Source organism: Nicotiana tabacum, chromosome 19, assembly GCF_000715075.1.
Source record: "Nicotiana tabacum cultivar K326 chromosome 19, ASM71507v2, whole genome shotgun sequence".
Classification (NCBI taxonomy): domain Eukaryota; kingdom Viridiplantae; phylum Streptophyta; class Magnoliopsida; order Solanales; family Solanaceae; genus Nicotiana; species Nicotiana tabacum.
Window position 1 is genome coordinate 13,711,518 of NC_134098.1, and position 7,640 is coordinate 13,719,157.

The window sequence follows — 7,640 nt, forward strand, 5'->3', positions numbered from 1 at the left end:
TGATTTTATCTTTGTTTTTTGTATTTAAATGGTGAATCTAAAAGAGAAATTGTGGGTTTTTGTCTAAACTTTACTAAAGTAAATTTTTGAGTTTTGAACATTGATTCGGAGTCGGATTTGAGTGAAATTAGTATGGTTGGACTCGTATTCAAATGGGTTGTCACAATTTGTGAGTTGGGTCAGTTTTCGAGGTGTAGACCCAGATTTGACTTTTTGGTTGGCTTTGAGTAATTGAGTAAAGATTCGACATTTATTGTTTAGGTAGGTTCTTTTGGCATTATTTGATGTATTTGTGTTGCTTTTTGCTAGTGTTGAGCCGTTCCGAGGTTGATTCACGTAGGATGGCATTATAGAGTATTGTTTGGCTTGCTCGGTATTTATTTTGGCATGTTTGAGGTAAGTATCTTATTTAAACTTGGTTGAGGCACTAGTTGCCTAAATTATTTGTGATATCTCCGGGTTATGGGTGCGCATATGTGTGGGGTTTGAGCCTATATGCGAGCACGAGGTATTTTTTCATGCTCGGGGGTAGTGCTTAGGCCTTGTTGTATTTGAGCCAAATTTGAGGCTACGAAGAGGCTAATTCCTTGAATAAACTTGGTAATTGCTAATTCTGTGATGAAATTTCTGATTTAAGCTATGATAGCACACTTTGCACATGCCTATACTTTAGCATCTTATTATACCAGCCCAAGAGCATGAAATCTGATATTTATTGATCATATACATGTGTTCTTGTATACTTGTTTCTGTGTGATATGGTTTGGACTGGATGCCTATGACCACGCGGGGCGGATTATGTTGTTATGCCTGTGACCACGCCGGGCGGATTATGTTGTTATGCCTGTAACCACGTCGGGCAGATTGTATTATTATGCATGTGGCCATGCCGGACGGATTGTGTTGTTATGCCTGTGACCACGCCGGGCAGATTGTGAGTATCAACATGTGAGTTGTCCGTGCAGCACATGAGTTATCCGTGCAGATCCAGATATTGATATCATAGCACATGAGTTGTCCATGCAGCATGTAAGTTGTCCGTGCAGTTTATATTAAGCATGTGATCATACCGAATCATTTATGATATTGAGCCTGTGACCAAGTCGGGCTGGTAGCACGTTGAATTGGCCGTGCTTACATGTGGATGCTGATCCATTCCCCTAGGGTCACACTGTCATGTTTCTCTCTTGATGGTGTACACGCGGATTTTGAGAAACCGACGGGTTTCTGGTTGATGTGAGCTCTGGGAGAGCTGGTTATTGTTATTTGGATCGGGTTGCACGCCGCAACAGGCCTTATTGGCTTATTGTTATATGGATCACGTTGTGCGCCATAACGAGCGGATATTTGGTCATTGCATTTTATCTTTACTTTCAATTTTCTTGATTGTTTACCTGATTTACTTGCATATCTTCCTTTTATTCATGATTGCTGACTGAGTAGAACATTTTAAAAAAAAGAATTATGAGCACCAAAGAGGTTTTTACCTGTGATTTACCAGATTTGATCATATATTTGTTCTATACTTGTTGAATTTATGAATTGCACAGGTGATCATCGAGTATCATTTATAGTTAGTTTGGATACTTATTGAGTACAAAGGGTCGGTTGTACTCATACTACACTTCTGCACCTTGCGTGCAGATACTGGAGCTGATGTTGCTGTGTACAACGAGAGTTGGCATTGAAGATGTACCTGTATTCTAGTTATAACTGCCACTTGTCCTTGGTAGCTTTAGATTTGCAAATCTATTTAAGTATATTCCAAACAGATAATGTATTTATTTCGTTCCAGCTTTATAAATTCTAAATCTTAGAAACTCTTGATTTGTACTACCAGTCCTTGGGAGTTATATAGAAATTAAGTTATTTTACTCATTTACCCTTATTATTCTCATTTGAGTTACGTTGACTGTTACTTGGCATACCTAGCGGGTTGGGTTAAGTGGCATCTTGACTAGATGGATTTTGGGTCGTGACAAGTTGGTATCAGAGCTCTAGGTTCATAGATTGTACGAGTCATCAACAAGTGTCTAGTAGAGTCTTGTGGATCGGTATGATGACGTCCATACCTATCTTCGAGAGGATACATGGCATTTAGGCTAGACTTTCCCATCTTTATTTCCTTATCGTGCGACATTGATTCAGCTTGAAGCGTATCTCTTTGAATTTCTCTCACTCACGCGTATGTTATGCTAAGCACTCGGTATCAGTTGTGCATCGATGGTTGCGATTCCATAGATGAGGTGCGAGATGTATTTTCTATGTTTTGGTGATGGGCCAGTATGGAGGAGTTGAGGCTGGTTTTGACCGCAGTTTGAGCTCGGTGGTTTCAGTTATGTGAGCATATGCGTTTGGGCTTATATATGTCTGGTAGTATGTAGGAGCTGGAATTTATGGCCCGGTGAGTGGTTGGATAGTTATATGATGAATAAGATGTGACTACGGGATGTGTTCAGGTGGCTTGGATGTGACGAGAAGAGTTTGCTTGGGATGTAAAAAGGACTATGGATGCTTGATTTCTGTCTTGATATGGGGTACTGATATTCGGCTTAAAGTATGTATTATATGCATATTACCTAGCATTTTACTCATGTTTCGTAGATTTCGGATGTATAATATAATAATTTGTGCTAATTCGTGGTATTTTTATATGTAGGAATTTGGGACGAAGGTGCGTGAATTGAAGCGAAAAGGGGACGGAACGAGAAAAAGCCACAAACTAGCGCCCAGGGTAGCGTGGGGCGCTACATGTGGCACACAAATCAGAAGCTCAAAATTTTCAGCGCCAGGGTTAGCACTCCACACTATCCTGGGCGCTGGTGAAGTGAAGTTGTCCTATTTCTCTCGGGCCTTGGTTATTTCAACACCAAGATGCCCCCAACTCATATAAAAGAAAACCTAAACCTATTTTTGCAGGGGGGAGGTGACGCGACTTTGAGAGAAAAACACAAGTACGAAACACTCGGGAGCACGAAATTCATCAATTCCTCCATTCTTCTTCTAGTATTCATAGCTTATATGTTTAAAAATGATATTTTGATGATTGTTATGAACATGATTGCTAAGAACCTCGTTCTTCTGGGGTTATGGGTCATTCTTGACTATTGTAAATTGATTGTTTTACTTGATTTTATAATAGTAATTTGTTTATTCAATCTTGCACTTAATTATTCTATTACATATTAACAATAAAGTACTATCTACGAATTTATAGTTCAACTGGAAAATGGAAACTATAAATTGCATATAAGATTGAATAGAGTAAGTTCTTAAATCCGGGCATCGAAAAATAGATTCGTGATTAGGATAAACATATTGTAGTTGCCTTACTTGGTTATTTTTGCAGGAAATATACATGCGTTCTTGTCAAGTTTGATTCTATAGACATATAGTCTTAGGTTGTCTTGAATAAGCGACCGAAGCGTCAAAAGAACTTCGCAAGCATAAAAAACCCAGCTAATCAACAATTAGAAAAAACAAGTGACTACATCAACCCAAAAAATGCAATAGGAGAGACGTTAGTCCCGTAACCCTTGAATATGTCCATCTCATTGTATTCTTCCTAAGTATTTGTTTGCTATACTCGCGATCTTATTTTATTGCTTGCTTAGTAGTTTGTAGTAATCTATATATATATTTATAATTGAGGGCCTTACGTCGGTTACGTGGCCTTCTCATTTAGCCGCATTTGATTTTTCTAGGCTCTAGGCTTTTTACAATTTGAACCTGAAATTACACCACCGAAACACTTCACACACTCAACTGCTTCTTCCCGCACCGCTTTTTTACATCACAAATACCTACGTTACTCTCTCTTCCTCATACCTATCTCCATTTTTCCTGCTAAAATTCCTCATAACTCTCACTTTATTAATTCCTACATCTAACCTTCTTTGAGCTATTCATTAATTTGGAAAATCGAAAAAAAATAGTTTGCTCACACTGCTACTCTATATTTTCCCACACCATATATATACTAACTTCGACGCCACTGAAGAATTCTGAAGAAAATCATCCTCGCCCACGGCTTCAGGAAAAAATGGTATTCACCTCATAATAGCCGGTCTGTAGTCTTTTCAAAATAATATTTATCATTTATGCCTTATTCTTATATATTTGACTCTTACAAACTTATAAGAACCCTAATCTAATTGTATAGGTATCGATAAACAAGGATGCCAAAACACAGTCTTTTGAGGTACCTTCTTCACTATTATGTTTTTCCCCACAATTCATACTTATATTATAAATATTCTGGGATACTATAATTTCTTACCTACTTATGCTGTCAATATTCTGGGATACCATAATTTATTACCTAATCACTAATTAAGGATATAAAAATTCAAAATCACTTTCAAAAATCCAAATATTATGTTTTTTCACAATTGATACTAACTGTGTCTCTGATATTCTGATACTTAATATTTTATTACTAATAATTTTTCCCGAGCAAAGTCCCAGAAATATTCTGGAATACTATATTTTTTCCCTATTCGATAACTAAGGAACAAAAGAATAAGATTATACTATGTTAGATTTTTCATCATAGCCTCAAAAATTGATATTGGATAGTTGTTCAACTTCCTCCTCTGCTACTATTTCCCTCTCTAAACTTTCATGTACTTGAAGCGACACATGCATTAAACATAGCGGCAATATTGTAATGATCAGGAAAATATATAGTTTTTCTCAGCAAAAATCGTATTGCCTTATTATTTTCATTTGATTGAATATAGATTGATGCTATATTAGCGCTATTATATTTTCCTGCTCTACTCTTTTGTATTATGCTTGAAGATCGACATATGCATTTAATACATTAGTTGTAGCCTAATAATCAGAAAAAATAAAAAAATATAACTTTTTACCCCTACAACCCGTCTGCTTAATGAACCCCAAATATGTCGTTTTCCCAATAAAGCTTAACTATATATGTTTGGTTGTCCCTATGAAAGCCCACATTGCGCCAATTTTTGCATAAGCCACAAATTGATCTTAATCGATTCATTGATATATCTGACTTGATTGATAACGGGAAGTTAGACGACATAACAACAGTCTCTCCTTCCTGTTGTGCAAAATCTACCTCCGTTATTGTGTCTTTTCTAAAGGATTGTAACTTTCCAATTAATCATTAGCATCGTTTAAAATTTTGAATGGAATCCTTTATATGAAAGCCTCCCACAACATCCTTACGTGTGTTTCTACCAATATCCGTAAACTATTTCTGCCATCCTTCTTAAGCTCATGCTATTTTTCTATCCTGAAACTGTTATAGGATATAACATATTTTCAGACTTGAATAATACTAGAGCTGATTGGACCATGAGGGTCAAGGTTTGTCGAATGGGAGATTCTAGTAATTTCAAGAGAAACAGAGAATTGATTAGTATAGACATGATCCTTGTAGATGAAGAGGTAATACATGTGTCTTATTCTTTTTCAATATGCAATTTGTAATTATTAATTTTGAAAACACTTACTGTTTTTCCTCTACCAGGAAACTTTAATACATGCTACAATAATAAAAAATTTAGTTAATAAGTACAAGAATTTGCGGGTGAAGGTTCAGTCTATGTTGTTAAGAACTTCAAAGTTATTGAGACTGCTGGTGAATTTAGACCAATGACAAGTATTTTTAAAATTTCTTTCTTCCTAACAACTACGCTCTAGAAACAACGAGAAGATAGTGAAAATAATCCTATAAACAAATATCAATTTATAAAACCATAAATGATCAACTCAAGGTTGAACAAACACCGTGTTATCAGGTATACTGATTACGATCAATTTTTGCTGCTACATTTTTCGTTATATTAATGTAATTACAAACATATTGAAAAAGAATAAGACACATGTATTGCCTCTTCATCTATAAGGACCATGTTATACAACGACTCTGATCCGTACATTATGATAGTAACTTCTATAACAGTAAAACAATTCTGTGGTAATTGTTTTATGTTTAATATTTATTGCTATGTAATTTACTACAGATATTCTGAAGATATATTAAAGTTGGTTTTTAAATTGCATTTACTGTTAACAGGTGAGGTTACTTTCACTACCCACATTTGCAAGGAGAATATATGTAAATCTTGAAATAGATTACATAACAACTTTGATTCAAAAGTTTAGTACCATTTGTTTTGCGGTACAAACTATCGGCAACTCTAATGTCAATAACATTCCCATTGAGGAAGAGATGTTTCTGAACATGATGAACATTACGAGTGTCTGACCGGAATGCCGAAAATACATGTAACTTCGATAGTGAGAGGCAACTTTACCAAAATGGACAACTATTTTGATTGGTATGGACAAGTATTTTGATTGGTAGTTATTTCATGCAACTCCTGTTCCAAGAAGATTGTATCCGCAAACGATGTTTATGCATGCCACCTTTGCGCTAAAGAATGCAAGTTTCCTTTGGTGAAATAAGGAAGCAAGTAGTAATGTAATGATTTATATTCTCATTTATTCTTACTTATTGTACAACTATAGGTACTAAATACACGTAAATATAAGAGACAAAATTGGGGAGACTACTGTGATTTTATTTAATGTTGTTGTGGAGAAGCTTCTTGATACATCCGCTCACAAGTTGTTCAATAGGTTGTCGTCGGATAGCAATAATGTACCGCCACAAATTCAAAGCCTTTGCGACAAAGAATTTATTTTCAAGCTAAGATTAAACAATTTTAATCTTAAAGAGGGGCTTGAAAATTATACGGTATCAAAGTTGTTGTTTCCAAACGAGAAATCTGGAATTGCAATATAGAAAAAGGAAAGAAAAAAAGGTATTGTGATATAGATTGTTTCAAATAGTAATCCAGATTTACGTATACACTGTAAATATGCTTTGATTTTATTGCTTCTGCAGGGAAAAAGCAAAGTGCAGGATAACATTGAAATAGAAGGACTTATTGAAGGGAAGGTAATTTTCTATAGTGTTTTATTTATCAAACTTCCTACTACTAACAATATTAACATATTCAAAAAATATGTAAATAATATTTCTTCTGAAAACTATTTAGGAACCTACTAATGTCTCTTTGGACAACTTTGAAGACTCTGAGGAAGATCTACATGTCAATGATGGTGTTAACTATAGGAAGAGAAAAACTTCATCAAGAAGGATTAGGAAGGGAAGGAACCTAATCATACATGACGACGAAGTTAGCGATCAAGACACAAAAAAAGAAGCAAAAAGTAGAGTGTTTATGTGTTGGTTTTGGAACTTTTAATGTTGTGTAACGTTAAACAAAATAAGTGTGTCCCTTTGTGCTTTTCAGTATGTAGACAGTAGATGTTGTGTTGATATAGAAATTGCTCTACTCTTGTGCTGAGTTTTTTTGTATTTACTGTAATGAATCGGAACCAAGAGGTTGTGAGTTCGAGTCACCCCAAGAGCAAGGTGGGGGGGTTCTTGGAGGGAGGGAGCCGATGGTCTATCAGAAACAACCTCTCTATCCTAGGGTAGGTGTATGGTCTGCATACAAACTACCCTCTCCAGACCCCACTAGTGGGATTATACTGAGTTGTTGTTGTAATGAATCAGAAGAATTCACATAAAGTATAATTGGTATACAATTATTGAATAGGTTCATTGATTAATTGCTCAGGTTCTAACA

At 35.6% G+C, this 7,640-nt stretch overlaps 1 long non-coding RNA gene across 3 annotated transcripts; it reads left to right on the top strand.

The window, feature by feature from the left end:
• Positions 1-3,734: 3,734 nt before the first annotated feature.
• LOC107779441 (uncharacterized) lies at positions 3,735-7,355 on the top strand. 3 transcript variants are annotated; one of them, XR_001646613.2, is made up of 5 exons: positions 3,735-4,066; positions 4,163-4,201; positions 6,622-6,806; positions 6,890-6,943; positions 7,044-7,355. It is a non-coding gene; the product is annotated as an uncharacterized LOC107779441 (long non-coding RNA). The 3 variants fall into 3 exon arrangements; XR_001646614.2 differs by lacking the exon at positions 6,622-6,806; XR_012703117.1 differs by lacking the exons at positions 6,622-6,806; positions 6,890-6,943; positions 7,044-7,355 and adding an exon at positions 6,056-6,611.
• The last annotated feature ends 285 nt before the right edge of the window (positions 7,356-7,640 follow it).